We start from the raw sequence: 17,366 nt of genomic DNA, 5'->3' as shown, positions 1-17,366 counted from the left end.
AAAAGAAATTCTACAAACCTAAGATTTGTACAGTTTCTTGACATCTTCACAGCTTCATTCACCAATTTGATCATACCCTCATAATCCTTCTGGTTGGATAGCAAATGGGCAGCACTTAACTTGTCCAATGTTACTGTATAATCATTCCAACAAATCATTCTTCGCTGCATCATCTTTCTCATTTTGCAGGATTTCTTTGAACCATAATTAGATTTCTTAATTTTAGCCATGCCGTTTTGGTCAAAATCAAATCTTCTTTTTAATTTAATTAAAATTGTTACTCTCCATTCTAACCTGTTTACATATTTTTATATTATAAAAAACACAACTTACAAATGAAACCATCATTTCTTCTTCTTGTGTAAAGGTTATTACGAGGCCGGCCCCTGTATGACATTTGGAAAGTTGTGCACTTATTCTTAACATGAATGCTGCTATTACTCTGTCAAACCTAAATGGAGAAAAGTCTGGCCCAATCCCACATCACTTGTTACCAGAAACTGCCCAAGTCCTGTTAAGTTTTCAGTTACATGAGTTTAATAAAATTTTTTTATATGATCGAAATGTTTGAATTAGTTTATACGTATTTTAATTAATTTTTTTAAAATTTTAAAATTATCGATCGAATAAATTTTTTAATAATTATCTTTATTAACAACTGAAGAAAAACTCGAACCCAATATCTCTTAAATAATACACTTAAAAATTTATATTAAACTACTCTACCACAAAAAAGTAGTTAGTTTAACAATGATTTGTTCACTTATTATTCTTCATTATACATGATTAATTAATTAATTGATTAACATTAAAAATTTAAAAATAAGTTAGTCTTGCTTGTGTGATTGCTGAGAGAACTGTGACTACACCAAGTTAATTCATATCTGCCACTTGGGATTTTATTGTGAAATATTTTAGAGTTGTTTTGCGAAGCTCTGGGTTCACAATTTCATCACAAAGGGCATCAATTATTCTCTTTATTGTCATTTTCTTCTTTATTCTCATTTTCAATGGTGTTTTTAGAATACTGCCATATATAACTTAGCTATAAGTACAAGAAACACAAAATACGGAAGTTCTTATAATAATTGAGCAAAGTCCTGCTAAAAGTTTCAGTTTATAATATGGATGCTCCCTTGATAAAAGTTTCACTTTATAATATGGATCCTCCCTTTTGCCTTGTAAAAACCACCACAGAGGTACAATAATCCATGTTGCCGGCCATCTATCTGAACTGTCACCTTTGGTCACAATCTCTGAATCATTATCCAGCCTGAAAATGCCCCAATCGCCAATCTCTGAACCTTTAGGAGGGGGAAGTCTCCTATACACATCCTCCCACTCATTATGGTAAGGAAACTTACAACCATCAGCGAAACAGATGCAATTAGCTATGCTAATTCCCAGGTCCTTTGCAGAAAAAGATCTTGAACAGTTTCTACTCACAAATAGAACTTGGTCCCCCAAGTCATCCAACTTCACCCATTCTAAATGGCACAAGTCCAGCTTATATACCTTAAAGACTTCAATATCGTGGAGTTGTTTCCAATTTACAAGTCGACAAACAAGTGAAATCGCACCAGATAATTCTACCAAATACATTATGGAAGAAAACCACCTTGGTTGATTTATATTCACCGCAACTTCATAAAACTGAGTTTTAATCTTAGCAGCAGAACCTTTTCTCTGTATCGTTGAGCTAGCATTTGCAACATCAATGATCTGGATGTTATGCTCCTCGGTCAAAAGGTATATACAACCTTTAAAGGAGACTGCATCTATATAAACAACCAGCTTTTCTTCTAATACACATTTACACCAATCTTGAGCTCCCGGAATTAAAAAGGCAACCTCACGGGCGACCAACTTAATAGCATATACGTACAGTTTTGCTCCCAAGCGTACCCTGTGACCACCAACTTACTATAGCCCTTACTTGTGTAAGGTAGAAGAACCTCAATTCCTGTGAATGGATTCAACAAAGAGATTCGAAGTTTCCAAGTCTCAGTTAAAGGAACTTTTACCATAATTAGCCAATCATCAATGGATCCCCAAAAGAATCCTCCATTAGACTGGGGAAACTCCATATGCCGTAGTTTATTTTCTAGTATACTGAAGAACCTTCTTGTTGTGCTTTTGTGTTGGCAGGACATCGAGAGCCATGGAAATCCAAGTGATGGCTTATTACAAGATGCTTCTCCATGACCTACAAACATTACCAAAAGATATACGATCACTTACAGCTAGCTTATCTGAGATAAATCCAAGGATATCCTTAGGAAGTCTTGACCATTCCTCCTTATTTTTTATTTCTTCATCCTCCGAACATTGCCCACACTTCTTCCTTCTCTTGACAACCATGGTTCAACCTGCTAAATTAACAGTTTCTTCATATCAAAACTAGCCTGCTATGCACCTGCATGTGTAAACATAAAACCAACATGATTATAAACTACAAATTTTGATAAACCTAACTAAATTTGACAACCTAATACCAAACTAGAATCACCAACAAATATTTAGGCCATGTAACAAGAATACTAAATATAAAGAATGATTTATTAAATGAAACAATCAAATTTATTAGGTCATGTAAAAAGAATATTAAATATAAAAATCAATAATTTAAAATAATTTAAAACATCAACGATTGGCCTTGACAACTCCCTAAATTTCATCATTCTTCGAACCTAATTTTCTGAATCTGCATGTGATTGCTTTTGACAACTGCTTCTCTTGTGGCCAGGTTGCTTGCAAATTGAGCACTTATTCATCTTTCGGGGAACCTCAAAGGCTGATGGAATACGCTCAACTCTTTTTCTCTCCTTTGTTGTCTTCTTGAATGGCGTGCCCCCCACAAAATTTTGTGCATATTGTCTCCCTTTCCAGCATTTCCAATAACTAACAACACATCCCAACTCGGTGCGCACAAGTCTCTGAATGTCTTTAGGAGATGGACATTTCCCTTCAACGAACCGACTTTTGACAAATTGTCCAATAACATCAGCGGACGCTTGTCGATGCTCACCTGAAATATGTCCCAAACCACATGTGTGCTCACGGGTATATGTGCTAAGAATAAATTTTTTCGACTCCGCTAACCTTCTACAATAAACCCGCCACTTGCACTTTCGGTCACGACATGCAACTGTTACAGCCAATGAATTTGACTTTTTGGTGATGAACTCAAAATTACCTCTCACGGCAACAAGTTTTAGCTTTCTCACCACTTCCTCTTTGTTGTCAAATAAATACCCTATGTGCAACTCCGATCCATCCGTAAAAACATGAGCTGATTCACTATTACCTCCAATTGCTCCCTCTAAACCTGTATAAACGACCATAGTGTTCTCTTCCTCACAATCTACGCCTTCTGCATAATTTGTATTTAAAGGAATCTCTACATCTGTAAGAACATGTGCGGGGTCCTCCTCCTCAACATTTTCATTCTGCCCCCCATCACCAACCTCTTCTACAGTCTCCTCCTCACCACCCAATTCACCATCTACTCTTGATGTTTCAACTAACAAATCAATGGCCTCGTAGTTCAAATTAGAACCAAGCAAATCTTCGCCTACTTCCTCGTTATCCCCTTCATTTGAACCAACTTCTAACTGTTTTTCTACAAAAGAAACCCTTAAAATCGGCCTCGAACCATTATCGGCTACATCAATCATATATAACTTCACACTTTCATCCGACTTTAATATAACAGGAGGTACCTTATAATGTTCAGGAACTCTACTTAAAACATACTTCACAACTATATCACTACGCGAACAACTCAAATTACCTCTTCTAATTATTTCATCAATCAACTCATCAAAACTAACATCTGTGCTCACAGCAATTGGTATAACTTCTTTGCTCTTCCCAATCCACTTCCACCTACTTTTTTCCTCTACCCACTCACCAAAATATTCAACACCCAAAATAACTTGTCCCATGTGTGATAATAACCAACTACCTGTAATGCAAAAAAAAAAAATATTCTTAAATGTTGTACTAAGGGTTCAAATATTTTAAAAAAAATCTGCACAGTCGCTTATATGGTCTGCTGTATCGCTTAAGCGATCATGGTAATTTATACTGGATCGCTTAAGCGATGACTTGATTGCTTAAGCGATCGAGTATAAATAACCATCTGCTCCTATACACCAGACTTTTACCAGATCGCTTAAGCGATCTTATGCCACATATCTGATTACTTAAGTGATCTATCTGCTGCATTACCAGACCTACCAGATCGCTTAAACGATACACCCATCGTACCCATAACACATTTTCAGTGATCATACCCAGAACACATACCCAAAACAAATTTTCAATAAATTTCCAATAAATTTCACTCTTTTCAACTTGCATTACATCAAACACAACCTAACAACCTAAACAACTAAATCAAAATCATAACCCAAACCCCATCCATTATTAAATCTTTGTAAATCTAAATATAAAATGTAAAGAGGAGATGCACATGCTTACACGAAATGTCAAGAGGAGGAGAAAGGGGATCTTTGGCGCAGCAAATGTTAATGGTGGAGGAAGAAGAAAGTGTTAATGGCGGAGGAACAAGAAGATATAGAGGAATGAGGAAGAAGAAGATGTAGACGAATAAGAAGATGCAGACGAAGAAGAAGATGTAAACGAAGCTAAGAAGAAACAGCAACCAAGGTGGAAATGTGTTAATGGCGGGAGAAAGAAGAAGGTGTTTGAGTTTGTTTGCAAGAATTTCGAGTTTTTTGGAATATAATATAATTTTTAAAAGATTACATAATACTTCTTTAATCCTGTACTAATCAAGTTTAATTACCCTTAATCAATAATATGGCTATTTAGTTAAAACTTTAAAACTTGATAACCTTTTAATTAAATTCAAACTTCAGATGGCCTTTTAATAAACTGCCCCTAAGGATTTCAGGGATGGCAAATTCCCCAACCAAACTACAAGAGTCAGGTGTTTAGACCCAGGCTTTTACACCCCAGTCTGCTGCCAAGAATAATTGCCTCATCTCATGGCTATTTTAGTCTTACTATTGTTCAAATCATAATTTCCTAAACTAATCACCCTATCATCAATTTATTTGTATGGTCCTTTATAAGAAAAAATCTAACAAATTTCATGAATTTTTGATGTAGAAACAACAATCAGATTTATGAAAAACTTCTCATGACAGATTACGCCAAGAACATCAAATAAATTTACTCAGATACATCAATCAAATATATATCCAATAATATAAATAGACCTCAATCACATCAACCCATATACATCAAACAAACAAGTTTCCTTTTAAACATAATCAGTTGAACATATATAGAAAGAGACTTTCTCGATTCTAGGTGACCGGATTTTAATTTTCTCCAGGTCTTGGGATATAAGCAGTAAGATTTGTTTAATGGCTGAAATGATTTTCTTTATAAAGGAAAACTTTAGGGAGCAGGTACTCTTACCTGCATGAAGTCAAGACTTGTATTTTTTTTTTTTTTAAAATTAATTTTCCAACTTTCTCTCCACTATTTTCCTTCCTCAATCAACTCTGTTAATCTATCTAATATTAAGTGTAGAAGAAAGTGTAGTCGGCTGGATCGTATCAAGGAGCTAGTTACTGGGAAGAAACGGGTAGAATTATGGTGCATTTGAGGAGCTTTTTTTGTGTGAATATGGTAATGGAGTTGTTGTAGAACGAATCCTAAAATTTGTGCTGCTTAATATGAACTGTTTTAGCGTATTCCATTCAACAAAATAGAAAGAAAAAAAAGGTTTAAATTACTACAGCTGGATTACTTGGCTTGAAAGAGCAAAAAAATCAAGAAATCTGCTATACACGAGTAGAATCAAAATTTACTTGAACTGACTTCCCACGAATTATGGCCATTTAAAACTCATCTCAGCCATCGAACAAATCGATATCTCTAAGACCTAAAGAATAGTAAAATACGGTCACCGTACATGCATCTATAAAACTAAAACGTAAAACCTGCTGAAGCTTGAATCTGGCGCTAATGGAGCAGAACGCGGTGGCTAGCTTCCTCCGTGCGTGCGTGCGTCACGTGATCGTGTCATGGTGACCGCTTATCGGCGTCCTTGATCGTGGCCGGCTTGGTTGACTGAGGGAGCGGCCGCAGACAGAAAGTGCTATCTGCTTATAATTTTGCTTTGAAAAAACCTAAATTTTACAAAAAGGGCAAGTGTTGCGGATACTAACTTATCCCCGGACCTTGAGGCAAAGTTGGGATTCGGACCGGGTGTTAAAAAAAAAAAAAAAAACCTCTTTTAATCAATCCCAACCCCTTCAAGGGTAGCCTCACATTTTTTTTTAATCAAACAATATTATGAGGAAAAAATGAAGAAACAAAGAAAATGAGACGAAACTTGAGGATTAAAACTTACTCCAGGTCCTAAAAAGGCAGAGCTCGATGAGCTAATCTCGAAACTCAAGGAGTCTGAATTTAAAGATGATCCGCTTGAAGGAATTCGTAACCCTTTAAATTCCTTTGAAGGATTCCTTAAGAAAATCTCCAAACCCGAATATAAACAAACTTATCTCACAAGGATAAGGTAGGAGTTTATACCTAGGGGAGTACCTAGAATGGTAGAGATACCGTCTAGCGGAAGTTTCCTAAATATCGATTGTGTTACGAATGTAACGGATGCAATCGAAGCATGGGAAACTACTAACTGGGTTCATATACAAAACAAGAATTTTGGACTCAGTGATACTTACAGGTTCTTAAGATCCACACTGCAAGAAGCTGCATGAAGCTTTTGGAGAAGTCTAGAAGCTGGTACTGGTCTGTTAGATACTGTAAGGGACTTGAAGAATGGAGAGGCTATCTTTACACTTTTCAAGGATATGCTCTGTCGAGAATTTACTGGGATAACTATTACCAGTAGGAATCTCGTAGAGGTAGTTGCCTTAGAAGCTTTAACAAAGCTTAGGCTTTGTGATATGTGTCTGTTTGAAAATTTCGTCTGTGAGTATAGACGATATTTTTATCAGTTGCCTGGTGGCACACAGGAAGTCATGAAGAATCCTTTCTTTGCTAAGCTTCCCCCAGGATGGGATAAGGCAGCAAACGAGGCGTTTAAGCTTCTAATTGAAAAGAATCAGGTTGTTGATTCTTTGGGAGGAAGAATAGAAGCTGTTAGACAACTCGTGAGGACAAGATGTTTGAACGCCAAACTAAATAAGGAAGCTAAAAGGCTTGAGTTCAACAAATCTTATTGTCAAAACTTTGCTGGCGTGCCAGGAAAATATGGCTATGAGTCGAGGAATTCGACTAAATATCAAGGTTGGAAAACCCATAGGAGACGAAAATGATCATTTGGTAAAAGAAACTTTAAGCCTAAACGTTTTCGTAATATGGTAAAACAACCTATTACTAATAAATGGAATCTTATGGATCATGGAAGGTTTATTAGGCGAACAGGGAAAGGTAAACTTAACGCTAAGGAACGCGGAGCGCGTATGTTTTGTGCTGCCTACCCATTTGGCAAAAACGCAAAAGATTGTAATTGTTGCTGGATTTGTGGTGACAAAAATAATTTTGCGAATAAATGCCCTCATAAGGGAAAAAAGAAGGCAACAGTAAGATTTTTGGAAGTCAACGCGAAAAGTCAAACTTTTGAATTTGAGCCAATTTAGGGATACGAAATTGATTCAGATGATGAGGTTTATGAATTAATTTCAGATTATTCTGATAATTCCGATTCTTCAGAGGATAACTTAAAAGATATGACTTTTGAGGAACAATCTTCAATGCATAGATATATTCATGCAACGGATGTGTAGTCTTAATGAATATCCTAAGAATAGCGGAATAGGTGATGAGGATGATCTTATCCCAATTAGAAATGAAAATGAATATCCTAACTCGGTAATTAGTTCATCATCTAATTACGAAGATCAATCGGGTAACCCTGACAATTGGGTAATTCCGAGGTTAACACCTAGAGAGGTTTTTGAGAAACGCTCTAAGTGGCTATTTAAAGCTGAAGGCTTGAAAGATGTACATGAAAAACCTGTTTGTGTAGCCTTGTCTCAATCTCGAGAGGGTGAATTAGTACTCTCGAATGACGAGTGGCTATGAAAGGTTCGAAATCTTGCCAAACGGGCAAACAACAAGTATAATTATGTACAACTTGGTGCTGTACAGATTCGTGTGCAGAGACTATTCTGTGGAGGAATGAATGTACCTGTTCAGGTCGCTTTACTGGACAGACGATGGCTTACATTTGGTAAAGCTCTAGTTGGCGGTTTTCACGCTAATCTAGCTTTGGGAGATGCCTACGGGACTGTTAAACTAGGATATATGGTTAGTCTCCAGGATCCAAACCTCAAACGGATTATAGTTCTTCGAATTCATACTTCCAGACCAGAAGACTTGATGGCTTCTAGTGATGGAATAGCAATTCAGTATAGGTTAATTTATCGCTTGATAAATTCTGTTAATCCTATACGTATGAACTCTAGTGTAGATACTGAGGTTCATGGCCCGGGACAGGATTCTGTAATTCCGATTCGACCTATGGTAGTCAATGCTAAGGCACTTACGTGGCCTAAACGATGGGTTTTGGAATCAGCATGGTGGAATTAAACCCAAATCGAGGAATTCAAATCCAGAAACTTGATGATGAGGAAGAGTCGTTCGATATGCGTCAGGACCCTTAGCCTTAAGCACACCTCCCTAATACAAGTGAGATGCATCGCTTTCTATGATGAGTTTATCCTCATCTTCCGGGAGTTTTAAAGGTTTTAATTGCTTTGTCAAGGCTTTGGTCCGCTTAACACAGTTAGTATCTTCAAGTGTCCAAACTCAGGGCACTTTATCACTAACCTTAAGCGTCAAGCCATTAATTACATTAGCGAGATTAGGAACATATTCGCGCATGTTCCTAATCTCGCTAATGTAATTGGCTAATCCAAGAAATTGCTGTAACATGTGCTTATCTTCCAGCACATCTGGAAATTCCAGCAACTTCTTTGAGATATATTCTTGGAGTTGAATAATTCTATATATATATATAGGCTTATCTTCAGATTTAAAAAAAATATATATATATATATATATATATATCCAGACTCATAAAAAACTTATTATTAATATATATATATTCCACATCTACATCATATTAAAAGTTTAAAACTCTTTTCACTATTTTTTTACGTGCATCTGCTTTTTTATGATTTTATCCTTAAAATTCTTTATTCTCTCTTTCACTTTTTCTATGTTATTCGTTCTTAAAACTTTTGAAAACTGAAATTGTTGAAGCTTTCACTCATCAAGATGTCGCAATTAGTTTCATTTTTTGTTTTCTTAATTTTAGGTATGTGTATTGGTCATTTTATTTTAGTTTATTTTTGGGTTGAATCATGCTTATTTTTTAGATGTTTTTTATTCTCTTGATGGAAAAAAGCATGAATCTATTGAGTTTGTTTTGTATTTTATGTTTAAGAATGTTCCTGCTTTTTCAAATTAAACCTTAATTATATTTTACTGAACGGTATTCTTCATCCACCACTTTCCTATATTTCAAACGTCACCATTTAGCTATTCAAAATTATTAAAAAGTTTAAGTTATTATCTATGTTTATACTAAGAAAATTTCTCCTTTTTTTATTAATTCATATTAAAAGTCAAGGCAGTATTGATTTAATATAAATTTTGGTTGATTTTAGCTTCAGCTAGGCCTAATCAAAGTCATGAAAATTTATATTATAATTTTGAAAGAAAAAATATTAAAAAAATAAATAAATAAGAAATTTGTGTAGAACATTTTCGATGGATTGTGATTGTTGTAAACTCTTTTACTTATATTGGATTTAAGTAGATCGTTAGATTCCTATGGTCTTTTGCTCTCTTTAATTAAAGAGATTTTTCCATGTAAAAATTTCTCTGTGTTTCCTTATGAATTGAATGTTATGTTCAACATAATTTGCTCAAGGTTTTGCTTCTCATAAATTTATTCAAGTGGTAAAGTATTGTGTTGTTGCATTATTTTCTTTGAGATTATTGATATTATATTATTTCATTTGGTTAAGGTTTGATGATTTTTTAAAATATTTTATTAGTTGTTTGACAAACAATGACAGAGCCATGGAGGCCCTTTATTGGCAAAAATTCTAGGTCCATCATTGGTCATTGTCATTTGTCAATGATGGTGAGAATTGAACAACCACATTTTCGATGACTGCATGTAAGCCAAGCCTCTCTTGACAAAGATTTAGCAATGGCAGCTTGACCAGACTTCCACTTGTCACTTAATTAGTTATGCTTAACCTCTTCAGGCATGAAGTTCTCCCAAGACTGAGCCATTACCGTTAGTGCTATTGCCGCAAATACTCATTTCAAGAAATTCTACGATACGTTTGGTTTATTATTTTGGATAAGATTTTAATAATAATATTGGATAGTTAAATAGGGAAGTATTATAAGATAAAATTTATAAATTTATAAAAAAAAATCCTAAGTTTGCTAATTTAATTAAACACCTCCAACATGTAAAATGACAAAAACACCCCCACCAGCTACAGTGCTAGATTCCGGTCACCACTTTCGGAATTTGACTAGAAAATTGCGTTACGACACAGACTAGTCGGATTTGTGTTATAACGCGTCAATATGGCCTTTTTCGACCAGATCCACCACGAATCTGATCGAAAAAGGCCAGATCTACGGTCAGATATGGCCGTCGATGTCGAAAAAGGCTAAAGAAGTCCATCTTTGGCTGTTAGCAACGGCTAAAGATATGGCTGTCGTTTTCGATCAACGATGGTCATTTCTTTGGCTGTCAGATCGGTGAACTACTGACAAGTGCTGGTCGTGGTGTAGGCCATTGTATAGGTTCCGGTTACCACCGATGGTGGTTGCCGAAATCTGGCAAGTATGGGTTGATGGGGGTGTTTTTGTTAATTTTTAAACCTTTTTTAGGGGTATTTAATAAAATTAATAAACTTAAGGGGTCTAAAAAATTAAAAAAATATAATAATATATCTAGAATAATGTGTCAAATAATATTTAGAGAATAAGATTAGAAATATGGGTATAAATAATAAACTAAATGCACCCCTGTTTCTTATGTNCATGAGAAGGAAGTTTTAGCAGCGAAAGAATGTATTGACCGATTTCGATTGTTCGTAATCAGTCAGGAATTTACTTTAAGGACAGACTCAAAATATTTAAAAACCTTTATGAAACTGTCTTTAAAGGATGACAAAGCTAGACTAATTAGATGGAAGATTTGGTTTGCAAATTATAGAATCAAATTTGAATATATTTCTGGTAAATCTAACTTTGTTGCTGACTTTTTGTCCAGACATTTTGTAGAAGAATTGCAGGATAATGGCGGACAAGAAGGAAACTGGAAATCACTTCTCATGCTCCAAGTGTAAGCAAAGAGGACACTTGAGAAGGAACTTCCCTTTGAAGGTTACTTCTACTTCAAAGGTTACTGCTAAAAAGGAGAAAACTGCGGATAAGCAGGTGGCTTCTTCGTCTAAGCAGGTTACTGTTGTAAAGCAGGTTGAAGGAAAGAATCGTGACTATGATTCTGATACTTCGGATAGAAGAAACCCGAAATTTCAACGATTGAAGGGTGAAACTTCTACGAAGGAAACTACTTCTGAAAAAAGGGTTACTCTTAAGAAGGACACGACTAAAAAAAAAGCAATAGTTTGCTAGGCTTGTAAACAGGAAGGATATGAACGGGCTAATTGTCCACTATCAAAGATCAAAAATTCTGAGGAATCATCGTCCGGCGCTACAAGCGTGGTGATACACACTCCACAAAAAAAAAACAGTTAATTGACGTAGATATTTGTGAGAGGTTTAGCTTTCCAGAAGGCATAAGATTAACTTCTGCAAGTCAAACACTCTGGGAGAATCTGGAAACCCAAATTAGGATCGCAATGGCGACAGGACAAGGGGAAGTACAACTGCAGAGGTGTTTAGAAAAGCTAGCAAGAAGGTTAGCTTGGCTGGAAGCTGACAAACTGTTTTATGAGGATGAGGAGTTCAAGGGAACTGCTTTACTCTACGAAGCAGGAATTCAAAAACTGGAGGTAATGAGAAAATGTCATTTATTTGACATGTCGACACTCAAACTCGAGAATTTGAATGAATTAATAGTGAAATTGGGAAAAACTGACTTGATGGATGTAGTTCAAGGATTAGCGGTTTATCCTAAAGGAGCTATGGAATTGTTCGTTCCATGGAAAATCTTTAGAAAAGGTTTCTGTAGAGATCTTTTGACTAAAGGATGGATCAATACAATGCAAATTGATGTAAAGGAAGCGATGGTGGATCCGAATATGCCAGATGCGGTTAAGCAAACGCTCTGTGTATTGAATCGGAAAGTTGACACATTCACTTGCATGATTACTTCCTTATTGCAAGAGAGCTATGATGTTCAACCTGTACAGATATGGGAATTTCTTGTAGGAGAACCATGGTACCGAATAATGCTCGATAATGAGGTAAAAATGGGTTCTTATGCACTAGAAGAAATTCAAAAGAAAGAAGAGGAAGATTGGACCAGGTTGCATATTGCAAAATTGCTACTAGTTAAATCCAAACTGGAAGAGCTTGTTAAAGCAAACGCTATTGTCGATATCCAACATGGGATAGTGGTAGTCATACCAGACAGGTACGCAGTGATCTAGGATACTCTTTTTCAACATAATCAGGCCCAGTTAAGAACGCTTTTAGAAGGGTTCGATTTAGCCTATTTATCAAAGCAGGCCTTGATGGAAGGAACTATTGATCTTCTAAGGTTGGTCTTAGCCCAAGACCAGGAAGCTCAAGAAGATGAGACTCTAAAAGATTTTATTGATCTTATTGAAATAGATAACTTCAAAGATTGATAAAAATCTGGAAGATGGAGATTTGGACAACCGAAAACGTCCAACACGTAATACGCTGACGTGTATCCAACAAGCGGAAGCAATATGTGGACAGCCAAGATTTTGCCGACACAATTTAACGAAGCATATTTAAAGAAAATCTTGAATGTTGTGTCATATTGTCTCATGTAACATGTGTAAATTGTAATAATTAACTTTTGTTTAAAACATGGGAGACATGTAGACCTCATGTCATTTTCTTTAAGATAAATGTTAGTTTTTTATTAGGCAAAAGTCAAATCACATGTCTTTTGCGATTGACATATTATTTTGTATATTTTGTTTAACTTACGGATTCCAAGTCTTTTGAAATCCAAACTTCTCTATATAAAGAGAAGTGTTGTATATTTGTAATCAGAGAAAATTAATAATACTTTCAGTTTGTGAAAAATTCTCTTAATCTCTTGTTTACTTTTAATTGTACACCCGAGACAAGGAAAAAGTTTATTCAAGACGATTGATATCCAGGTATGAATTAATCTGTTAAATTGAATTTATGTATTTTCTCCCCAATTAATCAACTAGGTTAATTAGTTATTAATTGTAATAATATTTGTTAGACTGGATATAACAATTATTATGTGGGTGTAAATACCTTAGACATCAAGCTGCTGCCATTTCAACTAACCTACCTTTGGTCAATTATAAACTAACCGAAAATCTGCTTTTTGATTAACTTATATCTTGGGAGTAAGTGATAAGAAGGTTAAAAAGGTAATATTCAATGTCAGAAAGCATGTTGATTACTGTCATTCATGATGTTCATATTATGTTTGAATTATTGAAGATGTTTAAAATAAAATAAAAATTTCGCCATGCGGAAGGAATGGAGCAGATTTTGACTTTTCAAAGTTTATGTTCCACAGTTGAAAAATATCAAAAATATATGAATACAAGAATACAAGTACTGAGCCTTAAAAAGAAGTACAAGAAACAGCTCTTCTTATTCTATCGTACTCTTAGAGCCTGAACTAGCTCATAGATCTTGAGCTTTCTACCTTTTAGGTGCAGGATGTTCGCATGAAACTTAACAACTGAGACTAGAAGCAATGTCGCTGCTAATCCATTTTGATGTCACAGATGCTGGTGACAGACTGATATTCTTCAACAAGGAAGCCTCTTGACAATCTGGTGATGAAACTGTTCGCCGCATACTCTGAACTACATTATCTTTGTTTAGATTCTCTGGCTTGCACTCACCACTTTCAATTCTCTTTAATTGCTCTAAAACTTCATCCATGGAAGGTCTTATTTCCTTGTTTTGCTGCAAACATATGAAGGCCAGCTCTGCGACTGAAATTGTCATTCTTTTAACTTCTTCATCTGATTGATATCCAAGACATGGGTCAATCAACTCTTCAATCGCAGAATTCTGAATCCTGTTTACTGCTAAGTAAGCCAAATTAATATCTTGTTTCTGCCTATTCATATCAACAGGAGGCATTGATGAAATGAGCTCAATCAGGACAACTCCAAAGCTGTAAACATCACTCTTATCGGTTAGCTGATAACATAGATGATACTCAGGATCAACATAGCCTGGAGATCCTTGTGGGGCGGTTGAAACATGAGTAGCATCAGCGGGGAACAATCTGGAAAGCCCAAAATCTGCAACTTTTACATTGAAACTATTGTCTAGAAGAATGTTGTTAGTTTTCACATCGCGGTGTATAACATCAGAAGCATGGAGGTAAGCCAATGCACTAGCTGTTTCTATTGCAATGCTCATACGAATAGGCCATGGAAGGGAAACATGCTTCACTCTTCCGCCGCGAAGATGATCAGCAACAGTTCCATTAGGAATGAATTCATACACCAGGAGAAGACCCTGCGGACTGTGACGCGAAGTGCAGCCATAAAGGGACACAAGATTTTTGTGGCGCAATCGAGTGAGGATCTCAATTTCATTCATAAACTGTTCAAACTTTCTGTGGTTGTGCTCATGAAAGCGTTTCACTGCAACTTCTCTCCCGTCTTCAAGTTTTGCTAATTGCAAGGGTTCAAATAGGCCATTTAGCAATCAATCAGGTCTTCCTCTAAACTACAAATATTTAACAGAAACATAAATTGTTTAGCTTCTTACCATAGTATACTCTTCCAAAGCCTCCATCTCCAAGTTCTTTCTCATGACTAAAATTATTAGTGGCTTCTGCAAGTTCTTTGTAGGAGAAGACCGGTACCCTAAAGCAGACACTGCCCACTTCCAGTTCTGATCTTGAGGAGGGATCGGAAGAAATCAATCTTGAGTTGGAGGTTGCATATTTTTGTTTCTTGTAACGGCGAATGAACCAAATTAACAGACCAACTATGAGGATGGTTGATCCTCCAATTCCAATACCTAATGAGCAAAGATAAAGCATTGTAAATTTTAGAAGTATGAGGGAGAAATATTTGAAATGATTTAGAAAAACATTTCTGAAATGGAACTATTCATATATATAACGTTGATTTGGTTAAAGAAGTACATTACCTAGGACTAGGACTAGATTAAGTTTTTTTTTATCTGCAAAAAAAAGTTAGAACGTGTTAGCTTACAAAAAAATATATAAAAAATTAGTTATCTGCAGCATCCGAATTCATGACAAGAACATAAAAAGAACATTAAAATTAAACTGTAAAATAAATATACATGTTGTGACATTCTAAGTTAACTTTCTGAGTTCCTCCAAGCTCAGGTGAGGAGGGGGCTGAGGCTAATCAAAATCAAAGAAAAGCATTAATTTTTGAGACATGCAATTGAAAAATTAATCTCCATCAAAAAATCAATATGGTGTTGTTTGTCATACCTGTTATAGCAATTGGACAGTAAAATTTTCCCTTGTCAATTTGACATTTGCCTCCTCTGCTACGACACTGAAGACATTCTTCGGTTACATTCACTTGAAGTTGGAACCAACGGGTGTATAAATTAAAGAAGTCAACACCCTTTTCAGTCTTGTTCATTCTGAAGGGGGTACGGGAACAATTATGTGGAACCATTGATGATACATTATGATATTTTGAGAAGTTGTGGTAGATAATGGAGTGTCTGGAGTCACAGCAAGCCACTGGGAGATTTTTGGGGTGTCTCTTGTTATGTGGACAACTGAACAGGGGGAGATTGAATGGTAATTCAAAAGAGATGAAAGGGGAACTGGGCAGGGTCAAATTTTTGAAGAATTCGTCACAGCTACTGCGGTTCTCCAAACACTCGCCAATTGCTGGTAGACCGTGATCTGGTTGATCATAAAGCTCGATCGCATAATCCTGAGAGATTTTGTGAACAGAAAACGTTGGCCCTTGCTTCCCCAGTTGAATCCTCGGAAAATCTTCTTCGCAGTGATCTACTTTCAAGAATCCACATTCAGGATACGTTTCATTGAAAAAGGGGAAGCTTATGTGGCCGAGGAATCCACACTTGAATGGTTGACATTTTGGGCTGGAGCCCTCTTCTTCTTGAGCCGAAGAGCCAAGTAAAAGATGACAGATAAGGAAGAACACAAGATAAGAGACAGCAGACATTCTAAAAACTGAACTCTAATTGGCAACAGATTTAACAAACATCATAACTCTTTGAAAGACTCGTGTTGAGTTCTTTAATTAAATCATTTCTGATGCTGCATTTTCCCTGTGGTTTCATTTTTCTAACCTCTAGACCACGCAGTTGACTTGGAAGAATTTGGATGGTGAAGACCTGCACTGCACAAACCGAAAGTTGGGGCAGTTTCTAAATCATGAATGTCGAGTGATGGGAAAACTTCTGGACTGGTCTGCCTGTAACTGAAAATCTAATAAACAGATCTTCTCAAACTTGTTTTATTTACCCACAACTCTTAAGATACATGCTTTGTATTTGATTAAGTGCAATTTAAAAGATTATAACAAAGAGATAGTTGTTTAACTTAGACATCAAATTGCTGCGATTGTAACTAACTTCTGGACAATTATTGACTCACTTAAGGTCGGTTGTTCATTGGCTTGTATGATTAGAGCAAGTGATAAGAAGGTGAAAAGGATTTCATTTAACGCCAATAGCATCTTTTTTAGTGTCACTTTAACTTTTCAAAGTTAAGTGTGAACACTAGAATTCAAGTTCAGAGCCTTAAAGTTACATTGAGAGCGTAAACTAGCTTACAAACTTTAAGACTTCTCTTCTAAGAAACCTAAAAGTAATTGAAACATATTTTCAATTATCCAAATTGTGGACTAGGCAGCTTCTTGGCAAAAACCTTAACAACTGACACTAGATGTAGTGTCACCACTAGCCCATTTTGCTGTAACAGATGTAGGTGACAGCCTGATATTCTTCAGCACAAACTGTTGATGAAGCTGTCGGTTGCATGCTCTTCAACACTTCATTATTATTGTTTAGATTCTTTGGCTTGCACTCTCCACTTTCAATTCTCTTCAGTTCCTGCAATACCAAGTTCCATGGAAGGTCTCATTTCCTTGTTCTGTTACAAACATAGAAAGGTCAGCTCA

At 35.9% G+C, this 17,366-nt stretch overlaps 1 pseudogene; it reads right to left on the bottom strand.

The window, feature by feature from the left end:
- Positions 1-13,925: 13,925 nt before the first annotated feature.
- Positions 13,926-16,406, bottom strand: LOC116134006 (annotated as a pseudogene).
- Between the last annotated feature and the right edge of the window lie 960 nt (positions 16,407-17,366).

This window comes from Pistacia vera, unplaced genomic scaffold (genome assembly GCF_008641045.1).
Source record: "Pistacia vera cultivar Batoury unplaced genomic scaffold, PisVer_v2 Contig28, whole genome shotgun sequence".
Classification (NCBI taxonomy): domain Eukaryota; kingdom Viridiplantae; phylum Streptophyta; class Magnoliopsida; order Sapindales; family Anacardiaceae; genus Pistacia; species Pistacia vera.
The sequence above is the reverse complement of the archived record's forward strand: the minus strand, read 5'-3'. Positions and strand labels throughout refer to the sequence as shown.